The sequence below is a fragment of the Prionailurus viverrinus genome, chromosome E2 (genome assembly GCF_022837055.1).
Source record: "Prionailurus viverrinus isolate Anna chromosome E2, UM_Priviv_1.0, whole genome shotgun sequence".
Taxonomy (NCBI): Eukaryota; Metazoa; Chordata; class Mammalia; order Carnivora; family Felidae; genus Prionailurus; species Prionailurus viverrinus.
Window position 1 is genome coordinate 35062139 of NC_062575.1, and position 26367 is coordinate 35088505.

Below are 26367 nucleotides of genomic sequence, written 5' to 3' on the forward strand. Positions count from 1 at the left end.
TGACGGCTCCGAGCCTGGAGCCTGTTTCAGATCTGTGTCTGTCTCTCTCTCTGACCCGTCCCCGCTCGCACTCTGTCTCTGTCTCTCTCTCAAAAATAAACAAACATTAAAAACATATTAAAAAAAAAAAAGTTCTTCTTTGTAGCTCTTACCCCAGTGGTGATGTTACATGTATTTGGTGTGTGTCTGATCATTGTCTGCATTCTATATGCCATGGTCAGGTCCATGAGGGTCACCCCGGCCTCAGCCACAGCTGCTGCTGGCTGGCACACAGAAGAGCTCAGTTAAGTGTTGTTGAGTGAAAGGTCAGAGAGCACTGTTAGTGGAGGTGCCAGGCTTCCCTCTGTTCCCGTCCACAGATTCTAATTGGTGAGGAGCACAGAAGGTGGTGGGGGCAAGTCCTCAGTCCTCTGGGCACAGCCGCTCTGTGGCCTGGAGAACGGTCCCTTCTTTATCAGGGTCAGAAGCTGGAGACAAGCTGCTGGGTGCTCCCTCAGCCCTGAGGTCCCTTGCCTGACATAGATGTCCAAGTGGGAGGGGGTGCTCCCAGAGGGGTGGGCACCCTAAGGTGGGCCACGCAGGTGGCCACTCTGTTGAAGCCCTGATACCCACTCAGCCACCACACAGGGCACAGCAGTAATAGCTGTAGAGTGCTTACAACAGGCAGCACCCCATTTCATCACAACAGCCCTGTGTGGTGGGTACAGTGACCATCATTCCCATTTTACAGACAAGGAAACTGGGGCTCAGAGAAGTTATAATTTGCTCACGGTCACACAGCCAGGAAGTGATGGAGATATTGTAGCTGGTGGCGTGCCTTCGGAGTTCACACTCTCCGTGACCCGACCTCCACTGCTTCTGTCAGCTCAGCACCCCCACAAGCCTGCTCTCTCCCCTCTCCTCCTATCTCTCGGGCCCTCCTGCCATGCTCAGCGACATCCCATCTGTCAGAGGTTCTGTTCTGGCCAGATGCAATGCCCCTCCTGGGACCCCAGGCCGGGGCAGTTGCTACAGAGGGAGGTGAAGGGAATTCCCAGGTCTCCCCGTTGCTCCAGACCCTGGCTTTGCATGCGCGGCCTGGGAGGGTCTGGCAGCCCTAGGCTCTTCCCTGTGGCTGGGCCTTCTGTGCACAGGAGGAGCCCCTGGCCCACCCTCCTTTCCCTGTGCGGGTGGGATGGGATTTGCTCGGTCAGCCCCGTGGGTCACAACAAGCCCAGCAACTTGGCCATTTCCTGGCTCCTTTTTCTTGTATTTGAGCAAGGGGCCTGAGGAGCGGGGCAGGACAGGGCGATTGAAAGAAACAGAGGCAGGATTGGGGAGTGAGGGTGGGGGTGGACAGGGAGGTGGATTGACCCCCTGAGGGTAAAGAGAAAAGGAAATGGAAAGAAGAGCAAGCAGACTTGGGAAGGGGGTGAGGGAAGAGAAGGGGGGAGAAGGGGGTGAGGGAAGAGAAGGGGGGAGAAGGGGGTGAGGGAAGAGAAGGGGGGGAAGGGGTGGGAATTAGTAGAAACAGGAGCAGGAAGAGAGGGGAGGCAGACCAGTGAGGAGATGGGAGGCGGGCACAGAGCCCGTGTCAGGTACAGAAGAAATCCCAATGTTGGAAGCTGATTACGTGTGGAAGGGGCCTCCTGGAACCCTGAGCAGGCAGGCGCTTGGAGGCAGTGGTGGAGGCTGTGGGGCTGGGCGTGCCCGCGGGCTCCCCTCACTGGCGGACTGTTACTTTGAAGTCCCTGACATTTGTGGCAAAAACGATCTGGTCTGAGGTCTCCTTAGCCTCTGCTTTGCCGCACACACCCTGCCATTTAATCTTCCCGTCCAAACTTCCAATGCCAAGGTTTGTGAATCTACCCTGCTTGCTTTCTGAAATCTCTTGCCAACGTAAACTTGACAGTGTTCATACACAAGAGTTTTTCCTCCCCTTTCCTCACCCCTAGAAGCGCTCGTCTGCTGCCTGGGGGAAGAAAGCTGCCCAAAGAGAACCCATGTTTTATTTTGCACTTAAACTTGGAAGTGGTTTAGTCTGGATGCTGGTGGGTTTCATTTTCCACAAACTGGTGCAGCCTCCCCTACTGCTCAGGACAAAGGAAGCCTTTGGTGCTCGGCCATTACCTCCAAATGCACTTTCTCACCTCCCTTCCTACTGGGACCCCTACCAGGTTCCCCATGTGGTTGTTCTGCATTGCTCACCTGAGACCTGAGCCTCTGACCCTCAAATTTGGGGAAGCCTTTTGGTCCCCTCACTGGACTAGGCTCTGCTGTTCCAATTCTGGGGTTCCATGGAGCTGACTGATGTGCAGTGGGATATAAACATTCCTTAGAAAATTCTCCCTCCCTGTCTCTCTGCACTGGCCTTCATGAACCAGGTGCTTGTCTGGCTTAAAGGTTGTGATTTTACAAGTGGCAGATGGCTCAAGACCTGCTTACTAATAGTTTCTGGCCTATATACTGATGGCTCCTGACCTGTGTACCTGATGGCTCCTGACCTGAATACTGTGGGAAGACTAAGACCCAAGAGAGGACCTAATGGGCTTTGAAGCATTCAGGGCTGGTATTCTTGAGCCAGCAGCATTCACCAGGTGTCTGGACATGTGTGTGGAGTGAGGATTGATTTTCATGTCTCACGTCAGATTCTCATGATGCTTCTCATTTATTTATTCATTCATCCATCCATCATTCATTCAATATATAATTGAGATTGGCCCCAAACTGTGTGTCAAGGTACCTCAGGGCGCCACAACTAACCCACAGGAGCTCTGTGATATATTTTAAAATTTCAAGGGAAACATATCAATACTTAACATCTGTTGGACATGAGGTGAACCGCTAGTCCGGGATTGTCCACCATTTCAACGTCAGATTGGTCTATATTCCTTTTGATGACATCATAGCTTTGCAAAACTAAGGTTTTGGTGCTTGCTATGGATAAAAAGCAAGTACTACATGCAAGTCAATATGGAAAAAGAAATGAGGCTTGTGGATCTAATCTAATTCCAAGGTTGGAGAAGTCTCCTGTTGCGCAAGGGAAAGATGACTTCAGACCTATAGGGTGGATTAGGGGCTTTACCTTGGAGCAGTGGGAAGGCCTCAAAGAGATTTTAAGCAGGGCAGTGAGGTGAGTAGTCCTGTGTTCTGCAAGGAGCCCTTGGGCTACTATGTCTGGATTAGACTAGAGTGGGGAAACATGTTAGGAGACCACGGCAGTGGTCCAAACCCACCCACCCACCCATGCACCCACCCACCCAACCAACCAGCCAGTCAGTCAACCAGCCAAACAACCTGACTTGAACTCAGGTGATGGCAGTGAAGGAAGGGAGTCTGGTGGACAGACTTGAGACCTGGCTGATGGCAGGGTGGACAAGACGTGGTGACTAGCCGAATATGGGAGTGGAAGGGAGGAAACGTGTCTGGCATGGGGACAGGGTTACATGGAGAAGACAGAGTAGGAGTGCAGGGCTCACACACAATGGATGGCCGGTAACTACCTCACCCTGTTTTATTTTTATCATTCATTTCTGATTGCCTAACATCTTATGTAATCATTTGATTAATTGGTTACTATCCAGCTCCCTCACCAGACTGTCAGTTCCATGAGGACACAGACTTTGTCTTATTCTCAGCTGTGTCCACGTCACCTAGACCATGCCTCATACAGAGTTCAGAGGCTCCCAACTTTCTTGGTTCATGACACCTTGGTGTTTTTTCTGGGCACCCCTAAGCCAAAAGAAATACCTAAGTTAAAGTCATCAGGCCCAAATAACTGGACAATATGTCCTAACAGCTTAGTGGCTTTTGAAAAGTAAAAGACATAAATTCGAAGAAAAAAATTTTCATTTCATTCTTGAATAATCACAGTTACTAATGGAATGTGTTAAAATGCAGATTCTGTGTCGGCAGGTCCAGGTGGGGCCTGAAATTCTGCATTTCTTTCAAACTCGCAGGCAGTGCTGAGCTGCTGGTGCAAGACTGCCTTTTGAGTGGGTGACAGGGATGTCTCCGAGTCCACTGACTCTACTGCTTTGTAAATATCCATTCCCGCGTCTTTCGCTCTCTGCAGAAAACTTTACCAGCCCCACAGCATGAGTTAGAGGTCAGTTGTCTGTGTGATATAGCTTGAGGTGCCCAGCACAGCTCCCCCCCATCTCCATAAATGGAAATCCTTGCCGTGCCTTATCTGGGGCTGTGAGTGGCTGGATTCTTGCATGGGTGTCAAATGCTTGTCAAGAATATGATTGTTCATGGCTCCTACCATCTTGCTGGTCATGGTGGACGTGGAGTGTGTGAGAAATGCTTGCTGGGGCAGGATGGCTAGCTGTTTTCTCTTGGCTATTTTATCACCTAGAGTCACCTGCCTTGTGCCTTGCGATGGCTATGTATCTGTCTTAGGCCAAGAAGGCCAGGAGGTCCAGTGGACCATCAGACACGCTCTGCTTCCCTTCTGGGAGCTGGATCCCATTGAAGGGATTGCTTTCCATCTCCTGGCCACAATGCCCAGGGCCCTCTCCTGCCAGCTACTGGTGGTTAAAGATGTCCAGATCTGGGAAGGGGAGTTTTCTGGTTACATGCACCAGTGCACATCACAGGTGCACACGCACCTGCATGTGTATGTGTCCCTCTTAGTGCCTGGCGGAGCTCCACAGCATAGGTGGAAGGACAAGAGGTCAACCCCGTTCCCAGTGCACCTGCATTTCCTGTTCCCTGGGGAATTCAGTCTGTTCTGTAGATCCAGTGAGCATACGACATTGGGCCAGGGGCCAGGGCTGTGCTGTTCCCGTTTGCTGACTGCATCAATAATCAATTGATTCATTTGTTAAGTCATTAATTCCCTTGTGCTGCAAGTGTTTATTTACTAATCTTGGCTAACGTTCAGAGCTGGAGGGCCAAAGTAGCTGGAGAAGACTGCCTGGAGGAGGGCGCACTGTGGTGTGTGTGAGTGTGTGCACGCACGTGTCCATGGGCATATGTGTCACACACCTGCACACAGATTTGTGTGGAACACTCGTGTATGTGTATGTGTGCATGAACATGTGTGTGCACTGTAGGATCGCCTGAGCATAGCCTTGGTGCCAGGAGCAACAGCTTTGGAAACCTCCCTTGCCTGTGTGGATCCCGGGCAGGAGGAGAGAAGCTGCTGTTGGTAGAGCCGATTTTGTAGCTTGGCTTCATGTGAGTGTGAGCACTTGGGTGTGTTTTAATTAACTAGAACATTTGCCTGGAAATGAGCAGCGGCGGCAGCAGGCTCAAAGGCAGCTGGAGGGGGGCGGGGCGGTGGCAGCCGTGGTGGCGGAGGCCGTGGCAGCCAGGCTCCTGAGTTTCCATGGGCCCGGTCTGGGCTGATGGTACCGTGGAGTGGTGGGGCGGCAGGCCCGGCAGGCAGGGCATCCTGGGAGTGGCTCAACTCTCTAGAATTCCCAACACTCTTCCTCTTCTAGTCAAAGGTGGCCAGGGTAATGGTTCCAGCACATGGGTGGGAGCGTGCAACTCCTGACATGCATCCATGCAGGCTTTGGACCCCTGAACCACTCAAGCTTGGCTGACTGACCTCTATTCTACCCCAGCACCTGGCATATAATGGGGCCTCTGTATGTGTTTGTTGCATGGATGAATCAACAGATGATAGAGGAGACCAAGGCTCAGAGAGGTTAAGTGATGTCTCCAGAGTCTCACAGCATGCTGGTAGACTACTTGGAAGTTTTGATTTTGTTCCTGGTACTCTCTCCACAACCCTGTGATGCTGGTGTGAAGAAATGCATTGCATCATTTTGGGAGCAGACGAATACACACCACAGGTGTTGGGCCTCACCCTCCACTTTCAGTGCTTTTCCAGTTGTCTACCCACCATCCTGTCCCATTGGGTGGTGGGAAAGATGGTCTTGCTAGGGCTTCTTGGGGTGGTAGAGAGGGGTGGGGGGAAGGAGGTGATGAAGGATGGGAAGGGTTGGGGCTGTCCCTTCCCAAGACCCCTTGGCCGCCAGGAGCTCACAGGTTGGAGTTATTACAGAAAACCTCTCAAGTGCTGGACTTCCTCTCCAGAGCACCCCTGCCAGGCCCTCCAGTCTGTTCCAAGACTGGGAGTGCCACCCATTGCTACAGTCCACCCCTTAGCTCCTCTGGAGGGGGGTTGCTGCAGTGGCTTCCTCACTGGGCCTCTGGCCTTTGCTTTTTTTTCGTCCCATTTCACTGAAAGGCTCCTGCCTGGTTATTTCGCTGAAATACAGCTGTGTTCACATCTCTCTCCTAGTGATTCAGGGGGTGGGCTCTGGGGCCGCACTGCGTGGGGTCAGGTGTAGTCTGGGTCCCTTACTGGTTTCATGATTCCAGCAGAGTGATGTCACGTCTGGGAGCCTCATTCTCCTTACTCATAAAGTGGACAACGTACGTGTACGTGTCAGCTGCAGTTTGTCATTTACACATGGCCAGAATCACAGACCCTTGTGGAGGCATAAACTGGGCTACCAGTCACCCAAGAACACTCTATGCATCGTGCACACACACACTAGAAGTCCCTAGGCATGCCGAGACCCTTGCAGCGGGAGAGGCCAATGGAACATAAATGGTGGAAGGAAAAGCAAAGTTCTTTCCTCATTTCATACTCCTCCCGGACACCTGCTCATGGAGGGAAATACCAGGGAATCACAGACATTATTTAAACAGCCATTTCTCCGTCTTTTGCTGAACGAATAGCTAAATTCGCATAAGTTAAAAGTGCACATAATGGAACTCCCATTGTATCCACATTTACCTATTATCTATCAACTGGAAAAATTTCCATTAACATGTTAGCTGCCTTTTCTTGCCTTTGCTCTTGCTATTTCCTCTGCCCAGAACGCTCTTTCTACCCTCTCCTTGACCTTTAATTTTTTACCGTAAATGAAGACCTAACACAAGATGTATCTGCCTCTTGGTGTCCCACATAGGCCACCCACAACTGGGCATTCTGGACCTGATGAGGACCCTTTTGTGGTCCCACCATAGTCTGCCTTGGTTTGTGCATTTTTCTTATTCTCCTCCAGAGAATAAACCCTGGATGTAGAGTTCTGGGTTCCTCCTTGGCCACACACAGTGCCCAGAACTTGGTGAGTCCTCACCGGTGTTAGTGTGGGATTTGCAGCAAAGGTAGGAAGCAGAGCGTGTGCATGCGTGCATGGTGTGCGTGGGCATGTATGTGTGCACACACGTGTACCCACGTTTGGAGCCGTCGACCTGATGCTTCTGTCTTATTGGGTTTCTGAAGAAAGGCGCCTGCTTCAAGTTCTAATTAGAAATCAGAGCAGTGACAGCATGGGCCAGCACTGCAGCTGGACGTTTTTCTCAATGCTGGACTTCTCCTTAACAAGGTCATGGTCCAGGGTGATGTCTGGTAGGGCTGGACGCTGCTGCTCTGGCTGGTGGGAGTGTCTTAATGCCTATGAAGTTATTGGTATGATTGCTTGGTAGTGAAGCATCAGGATTTTGCCCATGCCACAGTCTTTCCCTGCAGTTAAGAGAACCTGCCGAGGAAGGGACGTTAGGGATGACCAGGAGTACGTCCGAAGAGTTGGGTTCCCACATCTTTTGGACAGGATGGGGTCCCAGCCCTCCGGGAGTCCTGCTGGAAACCCCTGGCCTCCGTCAGATGGGATTACCTGTGCCTGTTCTCCCAGACTGGGGATGTGCCGAACGTATTTGTTGTAGGTAAAATAATCTGTGCAGACCGTGTCAGGTGGGGAGTAATTACCTGGGCATCAGGGCGGAGCAGAGAGCCTCACCTGCTGGTGGAAATCCACCCCTGGGCTTCTGGGCTCCTGAAAGGGCCCAGGCAGGTGTGGGGACGCCACCTGGGTCTGTGTGGGTCTGAAGGGCGCCTCCTGGCGGGGATTGGCCTGAACACCGCACATGTGGCGGTGTGGGCTGTGGACGCTGTGGGGTCAGGCACAGATGCTTGAGTGTTTCTTCAGGAAGCTCTTAAACTGCGGTTCAGTACTTTGGGCAACTACAGGACACTCTTGGGCGAGCGCACAGCCCCTCAGGCCATGGGGCCCCCATAGTCGTGCTGTGTGACTGCAGGGAAAGTACTTCTTAACTTCCTCCCCTGTGCGGTCACTGGGAAGATTAAAGAGACAGTGTAGTTCCATATGTCCCTTATTGACAGTCCTCAATTTCAGAAAGCCTGAAATCTGAAATTTGTTTTCTTTTTGGTAGCTCATTTGGCAGCAAAATATGACCTGGCTGATGTGAAGCTATTTATAGCCTTTATTTAAGTTACGTTGGTGAATATCTGTTTGCTGCTGACATCAGTATGCTTCATTGCTTCTGAGGTGCTCCCAGAGACTCAGGAAATCCACTGTATTACCTTTCTAGAAGCTGAAAAAGCCTGAATTCTGGAACACATTTGGCTTTGAGGTTTTAGGGCAGGGGTCGTGGACTGGCAAACGCAAGGCGTCTGGGGAGACTCACACGGTCATGCGCGGTAGACATTAGGTGGAGATGCCCTCTGACCCCACCGAGCTGCCTTTTCCTTCCTTCCTGTCTCTCGGCTGTGCAGGGTGGGGCCCTTCATTTGCCTTTAAGCTGTCCCGGGAAGCGCGTGCATGTGTGCGTATCCACGGTCTCATTCCTCCTGGGCAGGACGTGGGGTGCCTCATAGCAGGTTGATTTGTACTTGGGACATGGAGGAAGGGCCAACGCCTGGCCGGGCCCTGGGGGTTGACCTTGGAATTCGATGCCCGTGGTTTTTGTCTGCTTCAGACGTGGTTGCTGCCAAGCCTGTCCTGCCTTTCCAGGGGGCAGGCATCCTTGTGTTGGAGGGGCACCACCCAGTGCATGCTGACACCATTTCTCCGCTCCCCTTGGGTGGCTGGGTCCAGCTAGCGAGGGATGCTTGGCTTTCCTGGTCATGGGAATCCTGTTGGCTCCGACACAAACTTCCAGAGGGGCTGTGGGGTGTAGAATCACATCTGCCTGCAAAGGAAGGCAATTAGGAAAATCGGAGGTGAGCCTCCCTTATTTATATATTTATTTTTGACCCTCTGCCCCCCAATAAGACATCTCTTTTGAGATGTTTGCCTCCCAGTGTTTCTGGCCTGACCCCTAAGGGAGCTGGACACTCTCTTTTGGGCAAAGACTCTGTTCATGTCCTCTAGGAGCAATTTTGTTCATACCACACCGACTTTTTAAAAAGATGCTTTAAATGTCTTGCCTCAAGCCAGCATTTCAGCTAGCTGTACTTCTCTTTTCTGTTTGGGTTGTAAAACTCCGCAATTAGGAAAATCCCTGCCTCAGATTAATTGTAGCCTCTGTTGGCTCAGAGTGAGGCAGTGTGCCATTTCACTCTGTTTCCCAGCATTTGGGGCAGAGGGAGTTGGAGCACTTGGGGAAACTGGGTCCTGGACAGAGGAAGTCCCTTGTTGGGGACGGCATAGGGGCAGAAGTGAGCCGGGACTGGAAATCAGGGCGCCTGACTCTGTGTCCCTGTGCCTCCCACAGGCCTCGGAAGGAGCCTGTCTGTGGGCACTCGGACAGGTGGGGACAGCCCTTGGTGGCCTGTGAAGTGGGCAGATCCCCCCTCTCACCCTTCCTGGGCCATGGCACCGAGGGGTCTGATGCCTCACGGGGCCAACTGCTGGAGCTTGACAAGCACAGACACAGTCCACTTTCTTTTCGAGCAATCATTTTCTCCCTGGCTGTGATCTGTGAGCGTCTGCACTGGTGTTTTGTAAAAGCAAGATGTCAGCCAGTCGATGACACCTACTATGCGCCGTGAGCCATGTCGGGTGGCCACTCCTCTCTGTGCTGGAGAGAAAGGAGGTCGCTGCCCAGTGGCAGCAGCCGCTGCCTGCATTCTGGGGTTCCCGCCGTGGCGGGTGGGGGCTCACCCAGCTCCAGGGTGAGCCTCTTTTCTTCTTGTGGCCACTGCCCGGATTTAGGGGAGAAGGCGGGTCGAGCTTGCCCTTGGTATCTCCTCCACTTCCTACCCAGTTGTGCCCAGTCAGCCTGCCTGTGGCCAGGGCACCTTGCATTTACAGAGCATTTCACAGCCACGCCCTCCCCTGACCCTCACTGCTGCCCCAGTGAGTGGAAACTGAGTCTCAGAGCAGGAGCGAGGCTGGATAGGGCCACGTGGCCTAGGAGCAGGCCAGCAAGACCAGCCAGGCTTCTGTGTGTGGGGTGACATGGCCAGGGTGGGGGGTGACAACACCACCACTGATTCCTTCTGTGATTCTCTTCTGAATCCTTCTAGTAAGAGTGAAGTTTGGGGCTCTCTGAGGGGTTTCCGGGTCCAGCTCCTGCCTCCTGGGCCCAGACACTGTAAGGAAGGTTCTGCACCCTCTTAGGTCTGCCTGGCCACTCCACATGCTCTGAGCTGCCCCATCAGCTGCCTGCTGGGCTGGTTCAGGGAGAGCTGAGTGGAGTGTGAGCCTACAAGGAGTCTATCGGGGTAACCATCCTCCTGAGTCTGAGAGAAGAAGGAATTCTGCCCACTGGGTGTGATGGCCTGGGCCTCTAGGGAAGCCTATGGGGGAGATGAGGTAGATTTGAGAGCGTTCTTCACTTTTCCTGCCCTATTCCCCGTGCTTACTGAGGGCTCCCATTTGGGGAGCTGGGGCAGGCAGTGAGCTAAATACTTCCCAGGCATCGTCCCCTTCAACCCTCAAGTCCGGGAGGGAGGCATCCATTGTTACTGTCTTCATTTTACAGTTGAGGTTTGTGGCTCAGAGAGGGGAGGTTACTTTCCCTAGGTCACACAGCACGTAGGTGACAGGGTCGAGATTCAATCCAAGTCCATGCACTTAACCTCCACTGCCTATGCTTCTTTCCTCCTGTGGCCTAGTGCTTGTTGGGGGCACGGCTGGGGGAACCTGCAGGATGTGGGATCTGCAGACATTGATGAGCTAGCAAAGGAGCTGTTTCCCCAGGTCCCCCTGCCCATACCAAGGCTACCTCAGGTGACTCTGAGTCTCCTGCCACTTGACTCAGTCTTGGCTGGCCTGCCAGCCTGGGAGGACTCAGAAATCGCAGACTCTGTTCCCATTGAGAGCTGGCCCGAAGGCTGTGGCCCCTGGAGCCATCCACACCTACCACTTGTGGACCTCGGTTTCCAAGTCTGAAATGGAAATGAGTCCCTGCCTACCGCCTCCCCAGCACTGAGGTGTGGGGTATTAAGGCCTTTGAGAGCCACTGTGTGGGAAAGGGTCTGGGTCTCCTCCTGGGTCTGGGTTGGGTGGTCTGTGGCTCTTGTACCCCTGGGAGCCAGAGGGAAGCTGCTGGCCCCTGTGCACCGTAAGAGTTCCTTGGGTGGGATTTCCTCCTGCTCCCCAGCCCCAGCCCCGAGCAGGAGTCCTGCCAGAGGAAAGCTTGCAGTTTGCAGAGCAGGCTGGGCAACGCAGTTGGCCAGGGCACAAGTGTGCAGCTTCGAGCCCAGCAGGCTCCGTTGCCAGCCTGCTCGCCCACTTGCCCCCTACCCCCCATCCCACCCACCCCCCGCCGCGACACCAGCCTCGGCTTCTCAGCCCTCTCAGCCTCAGTCTCCATGTCTGTGGCCTGGGAATAATAACTGCACTCAGCCAGGGTGTTACTGTGAAAATCAGATAGAGAAGGCGTTTGGAAAATGTCGTCAGACTGGGTCAGAAACCTTCTGGACGTTCCCATCATCCTGGTCGGTTGCTCCTCACACCCTGCTTGCTTGCTTTCTTTCTTTCTTTCTTTCTTTCTTTCTTTCTTTCTTTCTTTCTTTCTTTCTTTCAGTTCCCCTTCTTCACACTGGGGATTAGGATTGGGTAAGAAATTGAAAGCTACCGAACAACTGGCTGTCATCTGGTTGTGTCACCGATCCTGTGTGTGTGTGACCGTCCTTCTGGGCCTCTGTGTCCGCACGTACAAACGGGACCAGCACAAACTTTTATGCAGCCTGCATCTCTAATCAACACGACCGTTCTGCGAGGCTGCCGTCGTTTCCCATTTCACAGAAGGGGAGGCGAGGTCTCCGAGCTGGTGAGGGCTAGAGCCGAGACTTGAATCCGGCCTGCCTTGTTTCCCCGCGGGACTGGGCACCTAGGGCTTGGACACACTGCAGGTGGGCTGACTGGGAAGGGAAGGTGAGCCCAGCACTGGTGGTGGAGCCCGGGAGCGGCCACTGGCTCGTGCTCACCGTGGCCTCGTGTACCCCCGTGCCTTTTTTCCCCTTGGCCCCCCGCTCCCCTTCCGTGGCCTTTTGCTCCCCCCTCCTCAGTTGCCCTAATGACTTAGCCCAGGTGGCAAGTTGCGTGGAAAAAGTACTCCGGGGAAATAAGAGTCCTTGCTACCAGCCTGGGCCTCAGGTGTGTGCACAGCGGCCCTCCCTGGGGGTCTGGCGAGCTGCGCCTCCCCCACCTCCAGCTGTTAGGCAGGAACTGCAGAGCTGTGTGTATTGTGTGCCTGCGTGTGGTGGAGGTAACTGTGCCTGTGTGTGACTGTGCGTGCGTGCAACTGTGCGTGTGTAACTATGCGTATGTAACTGCGTGTGACCGTGTGACCGTGTGACCGTGTGCAGAACTGCGTGTGTGTGTAATTCCGTGTGTGGTATGAGCACGGTGTGTGCGGGCGTCTGTGCGTGTGTGTTTATGCGTGGGTTGGAGGCTGGTGGTGGTGGGCGAGGGGGAGGGGTCGATGGTGTGGGGCTTGGGGCAGGGGCCGCAGCAGTGGATGGGGAGGGGATGCTGGCGTTACCCTCTTTGCCGGTTAAAACAGTCTTTGTAGAACAGAGTTACACACATGTTTAGATAATTAGAACAAAAGCCAAAAGAACAATTCCATTCAAAGGGATGAAGCTGGGAGGTGGGGGCCCACCAGGATCTGGGGGGTCGAGTTCTGGGTCCCCAGCTCTCCGCGGCCTTCACTGCGTTTTGATCGCGCTATTTAGAAAATCCCTTTGTTGTAGGATAAACTGACATTGGCTGGCGAGTTTCTGCTGTGAAGTTCGCTGTGTTCCGGGGCCCACTCGGGACAGCCAGGCCATGAGGAGCTGATTAAATGAGCTAATTTTCATTTGTTCAGCGGTTACAGATGCAGAGGCCTTTCCATGCCCTTTTCCTGAGGTTTTATTTATTTATTAAATTTTTTTTTTTTCTGGAAAGAAAAAGACCTTCAGGACTCCCTTTTCTCTTTCCATCCCCCCCCCCCCTTTTAAAAATAAACATATGAAACATTTTTAACAAGAACTTTGGCTGGGAAAGCCATGCTCCAGTATGGGCGTAGTGGCTAGAGGTGCCATTGGGGGGCTCCCCGAGTCTGTGAGCTGGGGCGGGGCTCAGGCCGCCCACCTTTGCTGAGAGTGAGGAGCTGGCTGAGGGGCAGAGGTTTGATGGAAGCGACCACAGACTTCAGTCCCACCTCAGGCCTTTGCACATGCTGTGCTGCTACTTGAGCCTCTCTTTGCATCCCTGCTTCCTTCCCTTGGCTGATTCTCTAGCTCCCTTGTTCTAGGAAGCCCCTTTCCCTCACGGGACTTCTCTAGTTGTAGCAAGGATCACAGATTGTAGGACCTCTGCCTCCTGCACGAAGCCTGTGGGGCAAGAGCTGTGCCTGCCTATTCGCCTTGCATCCCAAGCTCTGAAGTGCCTGGTGGGTCAGAAGCTCATCACCAACTTCTGTCGAATAACCTAACCAGCGATCGAATGAGTGACTGAATGAGTGAGTGAATGGGTAGATGGCATTTACAATCACTGAAGTCTGCTAGACCCCAAGCTCTTGATGTCAGGGCCCAGGGGTCCCACTGATCCCTGACGGTCAGCCGTAGCCGTGGGGCCCCGGGCCACCTCCTCACCCCCCCGATCTCTCTTCCTCACTCATGTGCAGTGAGGATTCAGCGTTGAGGGCTGGATCCCCAAAATGAATGTCGTGGGAGCTGGGGACTCATGCTTGCCTGGCCCATTGTGAGCCTGAGCCCCAGGCCCCGGACACAGCTCAGCTCAACGCTGCTGGAAACCTGAGTGAAGGCCCCACGGAGGGAAGCAGAGGGGGGTAATTGCTCCGGGAGTTGACTTTTTACAACACTCACAGGCAAGCAGGCCTTGGGGGCCAGTGTGCCAACAATGAAGGGTGTTCAGAGCACAGAACAGGAGGGCCTGTGTGGGTGCCTCCAGCTGTCACCCCCTAATCTTTCCTAAGCTGCCTGACCCCCTCCCTGCCCTTTCATTTTTAACACCATCTTTTGCTGGGTTGGGGCACCTTTGAGCGAGCAGCGGGGTTTCCCCTGGAGCTGTGCAGTGGCTGTGGTCCGGCCAGTTTCCGAGGCCTGGTTTCCATTTGCTGAGAGCTCCTTCCCGCAGACGGCACCCCACCCACCCCACCCAGGGGCCCCTGAGGGGCTGTCCCCCACCCTGTCCTGGCAACCCCTGAGCGTCTCTCTGTGTTCCTTCTTTAACCCCAACCTCAGGGACAGGCATGGGAGCGGTGCTGTCCCGGGCCCCCCTCTCTGCAAGAATTCTGGAGCTGGCGGCGGGGGGTGGGAGGTGGGGAGCCAGAGCTTCCCGGCGCCCCTGGGGCCTGGGGCCCTCAACTGGGTCAACATCTGGCTGAGTGGCCGAGCCTTTGGCCTCCTCTGCCTCCTCCTCCCCACCCTCCCCGAGGCCCTTCCTCTCCCCACTTGCTGGAGGCTCCGCCAAGCACCGCGGCTGGAGCAGCACACTTTCGACCCATCCTTTCCCGGCTGAGGCCGAGGGTGGGGATGTGTCCTGGGGCTGAGGTCACCAGTGGGGCAGCGGGAAGCGCCTCTCTAGCCTCAGCTGCCCTGCCGCTGGGTGCCGGGAACAAGGGCATCCACCAACTTGTCCTGGGGTGCCCTGGTGAGCAGGGGGAGAGGTAAGCGGAGGGGTGGGGTTGGAGGGGAAGAATGAATAAAACAGGCCAGTTGGTGTCTGTACTGACCGCCAAGAGTCCCATTAGAGGCTCCAGCTCGCTGGGAAGCGGAATGTTCGCTCAGAGTGGAATCTAATCCAGAAGGAAGGAAACTTTTCCTGGAGTGGACGACGAAAAGTGAGGGCCTAGGAGGCATCGGTGGTGGTGTGTCAGATCCGAGTCGGGCCCTGCATCGTCAGGGGCCGGGGGCTCCTCGGGGAGCACCCTGAGTTCTGGGTCTGGCGCAGCTTTCTTTTCGTTCCCCTGCCCTTCTCTCCCTGCCCCACCCGGTGGCCTCCTGGCCTCTCTGTCTCCTGTGTGGAGGCCTGGCTTGGGTCTGTCTCTGATGATGGTCGGTGTGTCCCTTGGGCTGGTGTAACCCTGAGCGCCTGCTGGCCCCTAGGTGCCTAGGCTCTCCCCGCCTTCCCTCCCCCCTCCGCCCACGTCTGCCCCTCTTCTCCTGCCATGTGGTTTCTAGCCAGGAGCCGGGAGGCTGCCGGCGTGCTGGCTTCTGGGCCCGACCTTGCCACCCACAAAGCCAGCATGGCCCCGAGCCATCACCTCCCAGGCTTTGGTCTCCTCTCCAACACAGAGATAACATGCCAAGAGCACAGGGAGACAAGTCTCCGGACTATTGATCAGCAGACCAGGATTCCTGATGGATTCCGTGGGGGCCCGTGGGGTGGGGGGACTGGGTGGTAAGTGGGTGTTTGTCGTGGCCAACCACTTGTTCTCCTGGGGAAGGAACTGGTGAGTTTCTTTCTGTTTATGTCGTAACCAAGCTACCGAGGTGGCAAACTTGGGTTCTGCAATTACACAGCGTTTCAGAAGCAAATTGATAGGATAACGTGTTATTATTGGCTACTGGGTTAATAGCTATTTTGGCAGGAGTACCAATCCTGCGTGGCGTTGCTGGCGCGGGTGTGAGGATGGCGCCATGGGGTAGAGGAGAATGGTTGGTGTGTTTTGCACAGAGCGGCAGACTGGGGAGGACCCCAGGGGCAGTGCCTTCTTGGAGGATGCTCAGCCCCAAGTAGCCGTTGCCGAAAGAAACCAGGATCAGAGAGGTTGAGAGACCGGCATCAGGTCACACAGTGAGTCAATGTGGGGTTGGACTTTAGGTCCCTGTGGGAATGAGTAGCTCAGCCCGTGATCTCTGAGGGCAGGACAAGTGCCTTCAGTCTCAGCCTCGTGTTGGCATCTCAGAGAACGCAGATTTGGAATGTACCCAAGTTAGCCTCCTCCAGCTTCTGGGCTTTTGCACCTGCTAGTCCCCTTGCCTGCAATGCTTTTCCTTCAGACTTCACCCTGGCTTGCTTCCTTGCTTGCTCCAGGTCTCTGCTCAAGTATCACCTTGTCGCCTGTCTAGAGTGGCACCTCACCCATCCTGCTCCACATTTCTTCATTGTGCCACTTGACTTATTATAGATGATTTATTGCTTTATTACCAGTCTTCTCTCATCACACCATAGGCTCTCTGAGGGCAAGGACTTTGTCATGCTTCCAGCCTGGAACGGGGCTGGTTAGAATGGGCACTTGGTAGTATTTATTGAAGGAATTAGACAAATGTAAATTGCAATGTCATTTAAAAAAATGGCCGCCATGTAACAGATGACTGTTTCTCTCTCTTCTTGGAGGACAGTGGGTATTGGAGAATCCTGTTATTCCTGTCCCTAAGAGGCGGTCAGCAGGTCCTCCCTTAGGACTTACGTTGACATTCTTTCTTCTTGCTAAGGAAGCTGAGGAGGGAATGAGTTCCCCACCAAGGGGACAGACCTTGTTGCAGAGGGATTTAAGTACTGGTTTCAGCGTGGATTGTGTCCCCTTGGAGGCTTTTCTATTTTGGGGTTTTGTGATGGGCTCAGTGGTAAGATGTGGGTTCGGCTCTCTCTGTCACATGTTTGTCCCAGACCCAGGGGTGTGTGAGCACCTAGGAAATTAAGGATGCTCTTGGGATGAGCAAACTGGGAGTGGGCAGTAGGGCTCACCGAGGAAGCCGTGCGGTGAGCCAGGGGCTTCCTGGCAGCCTCCACTCCTGCTGCCCCAGGTCTGGAAACGATACGCAGTGATATGTTCATGGAGTATTTCCTGTGTGCCCGGCCCTGGGCCAAAGTGCTTAACCTGGATTATCTGATGTCATCCCCACCACAACCAGAGGAGGCCGAGAGAAGTTCAGGAACACAGCTGGTCAGTGGTGGAGCTGAGATGTGAACCCAGGCTGTCTTGGTTCCGGAGCATTCCTGGGTGTGGGCCTGATGCTCCTGGAATGCAGGCTTCATGGAGTGGGGTTTCACTGGGTGTGTTGGCTGCCCCAGCATGTTTAGACAGCCTGGCACAGAGTAGGTGCTCAGTAAATATTTGGAGAATGAATGAATGAAACAGTGAATGCAAGGAGTTTCCTAAAATGAGTAGGAAGTGATCACTTTTAGTTGTTGGCCCCTTTGGGCTGCAGGGAAGGGGAAATCCAGGGTAATGGTGTCTGGGAAGGGGTGACACCTACATGTGCTTGGCTGGCGTGACCTCCTCCCAGAAAAACTTGGGAGGGAGACTGCTTGACTGTGTGTTCCTAATGGGAGGGCACACTGGTTTGCGGGTGTTTGGTAGTTAGTGGGAAGGTTTTGGAGGTCCTTGGTGGGGAAGACATGTGCGCACATTCATACATGTGTGGGCATGTGGTGGGTGTGTGTGCACGCGTGCCCACACACGCACCCTCGCCCTCAGCCCCAGCCTCCATTGTGTTGTGTGGAAAGAGGCGACCATTGGAGGGGTTTTACCAGACACAAATGCCTCCCCCCCCCCCCAGATCACATTACTGAGCCTGTACCTTCAAGAACGTGAAATCTCAGCCTATTATCTTATTAAGTCTAACCACGTGTTCTGCTCTGGTCTAAATAAATAGGAGACCCCCCACCCCCACCCCAATTCTTACCTCCCCTCTACTCCCGGCATCTCCTTTGTTGTAATGCCAGTCCTCCAGGGATGCAGGCTGAGGCAGGGTAGCTGAGCTCTGCCTCCATCCTTGCACCCCCCCCCCCCAGCCCCTCCCTGCACCCTTGCTCTCCCCCTGGTTCCAAGAGGTTCTTTCAAATAAAAGAATGACAAATGCCTGCCGCACTAGAGACTGGAATAATTGCATTCTGCCACGATGTGCGGACACCCCAGGGACCTCAGTAACACTGGACAGGCTCTGCAGGGGGCAGCCCCTCTGGGCCTAGGTGGTCAAGCTAGTGGTCAAGCTCATTAACTCCTTGGCTTCCAGCTGGAGCCTCTACCCCACCACCCCTGGCTTCCATCTGACAGGAGCCTCCTCGAGTGGCTCCTTGCACCTTCTCTGTGATTAGCTTTGTCATTCGTTCATTCATTCATTCATTCTCTTATTCAGGTATTCATTTGTACCACAGTTAGGAACACATCAGTTAGGAAGTGACCTCTTTATTTTATTTTATTTTATTTTATTTTATTTTATTTTATTTTATTTTATTTTATTTATTTGTCTTTTAGAGAGAAAGCACACATGAGCAGGGGAGAGGGGCAGAGGGAAAGAGAGAATCTGAAGCAGGCTCCATGCTCAGTGTGGTGCCTGATGTGGGGCTCGATCCCATGACCATGGGATCATGACCTGAGCCACTCAGGTGCCCCAGAAAGTGCCCTCTTTAGCCCAAGTCCTGGGGCTTCAATATTTTGTCCATCATCCACCCATCCATCTATCCATCCGACATTCATTCATTCATTCATTCATTCATTCAATTATCAAGCAGATAGTTATCACCGGGCACCTTGTGGAGGCTCCCAGGGATCCAGAGATGTGAGGCTTTTTGGAGTTGTCTCTAGGCAGCTCTAAGCCAAGTGCACCTGTGGGGAAACCCCAATAACATTTGTGGAAGATGAACAATGATGTGGGAAGTACTATTCAGATGTAGTGTGGAAACTCTTGTCATTGATTCATTCCTTCATGGGGCCTACTCTGTGTCCAGCACTGAGATGAGCTGGTACCCAGCCCTGCTGGGGACGGTGGCCCCGGGCTGGCAGTGGGCCTAACACTACCCTCAAGGATGCCATTCACCTGAGCTGGGTTGGGGGCAGTGTCGCCCCCCACCCCCTTTCCAGATGTCACCCTGGGAGGAGGATGTCGTGGCTCTCAGGGTGATCCTGCTGGCTCTCCAGGATTTCGTCTTGGGGCAAAAGTCCCTTCTCAGATGTCAAGGGCCTCACTGTTCCCACATGCACAGTGAGTGGTTAGCTGGTCAGTCCTGAGGTCTGTTTCAGCAGTCTGAGCCTCCGGTTCCTCATCTGTAGAGTGTGTCTGGTGAAAAGATTATATGTGGTTTAAATGCATCAATACAGGGGCGCCTGGGTGGCTCAGTCAGTTGAGCATCCGACTTTGTCTCAGGTCGTGATCTCACGGTTCGTGAGTTCGAGCCCCATGTCGGGTGTTGCGCTAACAGCAAGGAGCCTGCTTCGGATTCTCTGTCTCCCTCTCTCTCTGCCCCTACCCCACTTGCTCTCTCTTTCTCTCAAAAATAAATAAACATTAAAAAATGCATCAATACAAGCAAAACATTTATGACCAACACTTTAAGTAGCTAAATAATTAACATAAAAATGAGCATGGCGGATAGTAAGTGCTCAGTGAATCTAGTTTATGATTTTCAAGTCTATGCATTAGAGTAGGCACAGCATGAGGCCAGATGAAGGCCCATTCAGTCTGAGAAAGCAGGAGCAGGGGGCAGGCGGCAGTGTAGGGACACCTAGGGGAAGGGTCAATGATGCCAAGAAGGGAACAGGGGACGCACCCCCATCGTGACATCCAGGACTTGAGCGCCCTACCCCCGCCACCCCCACCCCCCAGGGGAATCCCCCAGGCCACATACCCACCTCTAGGGGGCGTGAACCTGACGTGCCAGGCCAGCTGCATGGGGCTCCTCTTTCTCACTGTGGTCCTGGGCCAGGTGGCCACCTCCCTGCTGCTGCCCCTCTGGAGCCTTCCCCAGTCCTGACAGGTTGTTTTAATCTGCTTCCCACCACAGGCGGGGCTGGGGCAGCCTTCAGTCATTGAGGCTCAACAGCTTGGTAACAAAGCCCATGATGGCAATTTTTCTGGAGGCTGAAACATGAAAATCCAGGGAAAATTGAAATTTTCTCTGCTGAGTTGTACATTTGGATGAGTATAAAGGGTGAGTGGGACTCGCAGAGTGGCTGTGTCTCTGGCACCAGCACATCAGCGAGGATCCTAGGGCTCTACCCTCCCCGCGGGGCTCAGTCCACTTCTTGTCCTGAGCCTGCCTCTGGCCAGGTGCTGTGCTGGGCACACGCAGCCGGGAAGGCTTGCCATGCCCCTGAGGCTCACAGCCTGGGGTGGGAGAGGGACACACCGAGAGCTGCAGGCCTGTGCGAAGCTTAGGTTACGGCAGGGGCTCCACAGTGAGGACCTGAACCACTTTTAGGGATACACAGCCCACCTTTAGGTGATTCATGAACTTCTTTTCTTTCTTTTCTTTTTCTGAGTAATTATGCTTATCTTAACGGGTGTCACAAAAACATCGTACCCATGATTTCGTCAAGACAGTTATCCAGGATTACCCTCGGGTAGGTAGGGTTGTCAAGTTCAAGGCAAGTGCGAGACAAAGTAATAGTGTCGGGGCACAGGTCTTGAAGGGGGCCTCTCGGTGACCTGAGCGTGGCAAGCCCTGGCAAGGATACAAGGTGGGCTGAGGGGCTGAACGGACTTGGCTTCCGAATGTGGTGCCACCCTTCAGGTAAGCATGACAGAATGCAGAGCCTGAGGCCGGGATTTGGGTCCAGGTTATATGATGGGGAGGTGCTTCCAGGAAGCAGGTATAGGAGACAGAGAGACTGAGGCCAGAAGGGGCAGAGGTCCATTCTGGGGAGGGGTGTCTAGGTCAGTGCTGCAGACCCCAGCCTCGATTCTGCCGGGATCTCCATGCATGTGCAGGGTGCCACTGGCTCTGGTCCCCCTTCAGTTGAGGGCCATCCCAGGGGGCACTGGCTCCCTGACTCTAGGCTGAGCAGGAGTGAGACCTGGAGGTGGAGACCTGGGGTGGAAACTTGAGGTGAACCTTCAGGCTCGGGACTCCAGTCGTCCACTGTAGCTGTGGCTGAACCAGGTGCCAGGGCTGAGCTGTGCTGTGCGCAACAGAAATGCCTGTTACAGCAAGCCCTGTGGTTTCTCCAACCCTCAGTGTCCTCCTCTGTAAAATGGAACCAAGCTCGTAGCTATCTTACAGAGTGGCCGAGAGGGTACCTGGCACAGGTCAGTGCAAAGAGAGCGAGTGCTTTGGTGAGGGATGCCTCGGTCCTTCCAGATGCTGGGAGGCCGGTTGGCTCTCCAGTGCTGGGGGGCTGACCCTTTGAGCCGGGCCTAAGATGGATTGGACTGAGCCTCAGCAGTAGGTCTGTGCTTCGAGGCTGGACTGTGTGCGTGCCTTGTCCGTGGAGGTGTCTGGGCTGAGAATGTAGACATGGTCCAGACCTCCTCCAGTGATTCTTGGCTGGGCATGCAGCCTGGGCTCTATGTGAAGCCGTCTCCATGGGGGAAATGTTCTTGCTCCTGAGCTGGTGTCACTCACTGTTTCTATCCCGCAGGTATAGGTGGGATGATTCACACACAAGCATCTCAGCGTGGCTAAGAGCACAGACTCTGAGGTCAGGTGACCCATAGTCAAGGCCCAGCTCTGCCATTTCTGACCCGGAAGCCTCTGGAGGTGTTAATCTCTGTAAGCCTTGATTTTCTCATCTGTGAAATGGGGTTGGCAGTAATGATTTGTCAGACTATTGTGAATATTGAGACCACATGTGTGACATGGAGCAAATCCTCAAGAAATGTTTAGCACATAATATATGTCACTTATTATCCATAGTTTATATGCACATGTAGCATATACTGTACATATATAATGTAAGATATAGCATGCGTATTAATCATTTTTCAGTGCCTTCTCTAAGCTCAGAGTTCTAGGCTAGAAGCACCGTGTGGTTTTCTCTGATACTGGGTTTGGTGAAAATCTGGTCATCTGTTCATTTGCTTGCTCGTTCTTTATCTTCATTGTGCACTTCCTGTGTCCGCACCTCCAGAAAGAAAGTCACATACACCAGCTGCATTCTGTAGATGAAGCAAGGGGAGCCCATGGCCAGGAGTTTTCCCAAGGTCACACAGCTGCTGGGGGCTGGAACCGGCCCCAGAACCAAGGTGCTGGTCCAGTACTGGTCCTGCCCACCGCGAGAGGCCCTGGGCCAGTCTCTTGGGCTTTGCTGCATTCTGCCTGTGGCCAGCCAGACCGGGAGGGGAGGGTGGCAGCCTCTGGGCTCTGAGTTCTGATTCTCTAAGGGGCCTTCCTAAGGGAGCACTGAATTGCAGAAAACTTCTGAACCTGGCTCAGGCCCCACCCAGATGCCCTGACTGTGACCCTTGCACCTGCCCTGGTTGCTATGAGCTCGGGGAGTTGAGTGATGGTCTCTGGGGACTGGGGGCAAGGGCTGAGGGGTGGAGGGCGGCCAAGGCGGGGCCTGGTGTCGCAGTAGGGCTCCTAGGACAAATGTTTCCCCAGCCGCAGCTCTCAGGTACTTTCTCTCACATCTGCTCTCCGAGGAGCTGAGGCTGAGTTCACTGTGACATCCCCCAGGGCCCTGGGGACCTGGCTCCCTAGGTGTGGGCATGGGGTGTCATGGGGTGGGGGGCCTGGCACACCTGGACTGGTGCACTCTATGCCAGGACCAGGGGCCCAGCCCCGGCTCTTTGTGCCCATTCAGAGCTCGGAAAACTCCCCAGATGTGGGCATCGTGGGGAGGAGAGAATGGGGTGGAGGTTTGATTACCCACACTTCGTCTGACCAGGTTCTACTTGGTCTCCTGTCAGAAGGGTTTGCTGTGGATATGGCTGTGGGGTTCCACGTCGGAAGACTTTGTTTAGGGCCCCAGCTAACTGGGGGTGGTGGTAGCTGGGAGTGCAGCAGGGCACTTGGAGGCCTGGAGACTTGCCCTGGGTCAGATGAACGGAAACCCCCCTGGGGCTACCTCGTTCACCCTCTTGGCTTTCCGGGCTCCAGCTGCACGTACTCTGAGAGGGAAGAGGGAAGAGAGACATGGGTGCCGGTCCAGGTGAAGCCCCGCAGTGACCTCACCATGAAGGCTTTCACGCTCACATCAGCGCTGGGAGGGCGGGTGCTGGTCTGCGGTCCTGCGTAAGCCTCTGCCATGAGTTTTGTGAGATTTGAGTGTGTTCCTGGTGCTGTGATTTACCTAGTGTTTTCTGTTTAGTCAGGTCTGTTTTCATACTTAATTAATTTAATTCTGCAAATGGAAAATCAGTATCCTTTGCTGTAAATAGACAGTAACCCTTAAAAGTAAATTAAAAAACGAATGTAAGGAGAAAGCCCCCTGACTCATGCTGTTCTAGCCAGAAGCTGTGGAATCCTGAAAACGCTGAGACTGGGGTCTGCTCTCTCCTTGCTGGAACGTTGGAAGTTAAAGACAGCACCAAATGCAATCTTTCTCCTCGGCCTGGTGCCAAGGTTGCCAGGGGCTTGCAGGGCCACTGACTCTTTTGCTTTGTGGGTCAATGTTATTTGAGGCCAACTTGGGTGCCCCCTAAAATCATCCTGGGTTCCAGCAACGGTGTGTTTCCTGTGTTTGGGGTATCACCGGTCAGTGGAGATCTGACTCCTTCCACAAAGCTCAGTTTGAGTGCCCCCTGCCTCCCAACCAGGCACCTCCACCGTGCTCACTCTTTCTTGTTCCTGCCCAGGACTGAGCCATCCGGGCTTTCCAGAGGGACAGCTCCCTCCTACCGTACAGATGAGCATGAGCTGTGTGTCCTCACCTACACGCTATAGACCGCAGGATGCACTGGACTGCCATCTTCTTGGGCCCCGATGGACATCAGAAAATGAGGGCCTGCCTGACTGTTAGCCTCGCAGGAGAGCCCTGCTAGGTGCCTGGGAGGTGGGCAGAGTTGGGTCCTGAGTAACAGGTTCGGCTTGGGTGAGCTGTGACCAGGGGAAGGCAGCCTTGATGAACACAGTTGCCTGAAGAACGCCTCAGAGGCTGGGCCGGACAAGGCACGCTCTCTGATAACAGCGGTGGCTCTGATGGCTTTCTGGAGAAACCTAGGATAACTCCAGACTCCCTCCACTAAAGTGCTGTGAAACTTGGGGAACTTACGCTCTCTGATTCTCAGGTATCTGACCTGTAAAATGGGGGGATAGAGGTGAGGATTTAAAGCTTACAAAGAGCTAGGCATCATGCCAGGCACGCACAGAGGGCCCTGCAGTTGGTGGTTGAATGGTGGGGCTGAGACGTGGGTGGTGGGAGGTAATACCAGTGTGAAGTTCAAGAATGGCTCAATGAGACCATATCCTAGGCTGGAAAGGATGTCAGGGACATGGGGGTGCCCCAAGGACTCAGAAATAGGTAGTGATACCGAGAGCCACAGTTCAGGGTGACAAGTGGCCCCACGGCAGTGTCCCGAGGTCAGGGAGAGGTACTGATGGTGGCAGAGGGAATCAGGGAGGGCTCCCTGGAGGCAGTGTCTTGAGGGGCCAGTGCCTATTAGCCAGGACAGAGCAGGTTTGATGAAACAGTATGCGTTGCTCACATACAAAGGTGTTGCTTGCCTCCCTCCCCACAAAAGAGAAAGAACACCCATTGCCTTTCAAAGCCTCAGATGCAGACACAGCTCTGGATGCCCTTTTCTCTGAAGTTGGTGGAGGAGATGGCTGAACACTTCTAAGAAGCACCGAGGACTTCCAGTCCGTAGCTCGGACTTCTGCAGCTAAAACGTAGGGAAGGGAAGAATGCTATCCAAACAAGCTTAATCCCAATCAAAGGATTATTTTCTTACAGAAAAGCTTCACCTATACTTAATAGTTTTAAATTGTTCCGGGTACCAATTAGACTTTTAATTTTGCTGTTCCCTCCGGCGGCTGGAGGATGTGTGTGGTTTGCGTTTAATCAGAGCTGATTTTTTTTTTTTTTAAAGTGGTGGTTCCGGGGGAGGGGAGGAGACGAGGATACTGTTTCGGGGTTTCCTTCTGGTCCTGCCAGGGCCCGTGTTTCGGGCGCCTCTCGAGTTGGGGGTTCTCTGTCGTGGCAGCTGTGGCTGTCTCCAGAGTGCCGAACCCAAGTCCCCTCCTGCCAGCCTGAAGGCAGGTCGAGGTTCCGCCGCGGCAGTCCTGCCTGGAGAATCCAACGCCGAGTTAAATATATGGATTATCCCAAAATTTCCGCAGCAATAGGGTGAGTTATTATTGATTCACAGAGCACGGCAAAACATCGCTGCATGAATTAGCAAACAGCTGTTTCTAATTTGAGTTTAGAACGGTACACAGAGGAACTTGTTTCTCTGTTCACTCCTTTCATTTATAATGAATTTTAATCACCGCTACAGGTGAGAAAAAATGTAGAAACAAGCTTGTATCTTGTGGAAGAAACAAAGGAGAGACAGATGCTAACAGATTTCCAGTCTGTGATAAAAGGGATGTTTTGGTACACTTTACATGTAATTAGAGCGCAGCTGTTTCCAGTCCCAGGTCCACGAACACGGCCGAATGTGGGCTCTGCCGATCTCCAAAGGGAGTAAAGAAAAACAGTGATTCAACCCCGAAAGCATTTTGCCTTCTCTCGAGTCGAGCAGTGAGCCCTTGCTCTGGCCCTTGGCGGTGCTGTTTCGTGAACGCTCACGGAGGTGACTTCACACGCCGCGTCCTCCCCACCGGGGGCGTTGGGAGGAGGGCAGGGCTGAGTCGGGGCGCCCGGGCGGCCGCGGGCCAGGCGGCTGATGGAGGAGGCTTCCACAGCCCCTCTGCTAGCTACAAGTGCCCGTCTCCGGGGAGTCTCTCGCTGGGGCACACTGGGGGGCTCTTCTTCCCTGGCAGGACCTGATCGTGCCATTCCACACTAGTTAGTTTGATCACAGTTCACTCTCGGGTGAGCTGATGAAGGCTGGCTTTTTCTTTTCTTTTTTTTTTCCCTTTTTTTTTTCTGGTCTGTTTAATTTCTTCAAGAAAACTCAAACTCAGTTGGATTTTCAATATCTGTGCCGAGTAAATTTGTCTCAGGAATAGAGCGGCCAGACCGGCTGTGCGTTCTGTGAGGTCATAGGCTTCAAGGGGAAAGGTGGATGCCTCTTTCCTGTCCTGTGTGTCCGGTGGCCCTTTGGGATGGCAGCACCTGTGGGTGCAGGGGAGTCAGACCTCATACCCCACCCCCTCTATGAGCCTGGAGGCCCAGGTCCGTGCCCCAGCAAGGCTGCTGGTGCCTTAGTTTCTCCATCTGTTTGAGAAGGGTGGGCTGGCTGCTCTGGAAAGCTCCTTTCTCTCTCATGCCCTGGGATTGTAAATGGTAGGGCCCTGTGGGCCTTTCTGCAGGTCAAACGTCCTTTGCTTTGAAAACCATCTTCTGTAGGGTTAATTGCTGGCCCTTAACTTAGACCCTCCTGGTAGTTTACCAGGACTCAGGAACATGGGACCACTCAATGTCTTGTATCCATTCAAACCAACATGG

At 53.8% G+C, this 26367-nt stretch overlaps 1 protein-coding gene across 3 annotated transcripts in view; it reads left to right on the plus strand.

Moving 5' to 3' along the window:
• The window catches only part of ZNF423 (zinc finger protein 423), a 334910-nt gene that overhangs the window by 156661 nt on the left and 151882 nt on the right, over positions 1-26367 (plus strand). Inside the window, exon 1 of one of the 3 annotated variants that reach the window (XM_047836285.1) lies at positions 14710-14814. The exons of the other annotated variants lie outside the window; for them this stretch is intronic. The gene's annotated coding sequence lies outside the window, so the exon portion shown is untranslated. Of the gene's footprint in view, positions 1-14709; positions 14815-26367 lie in introns of those variants that run through there. 3 annotated transcript variants of the gene reach the window in all.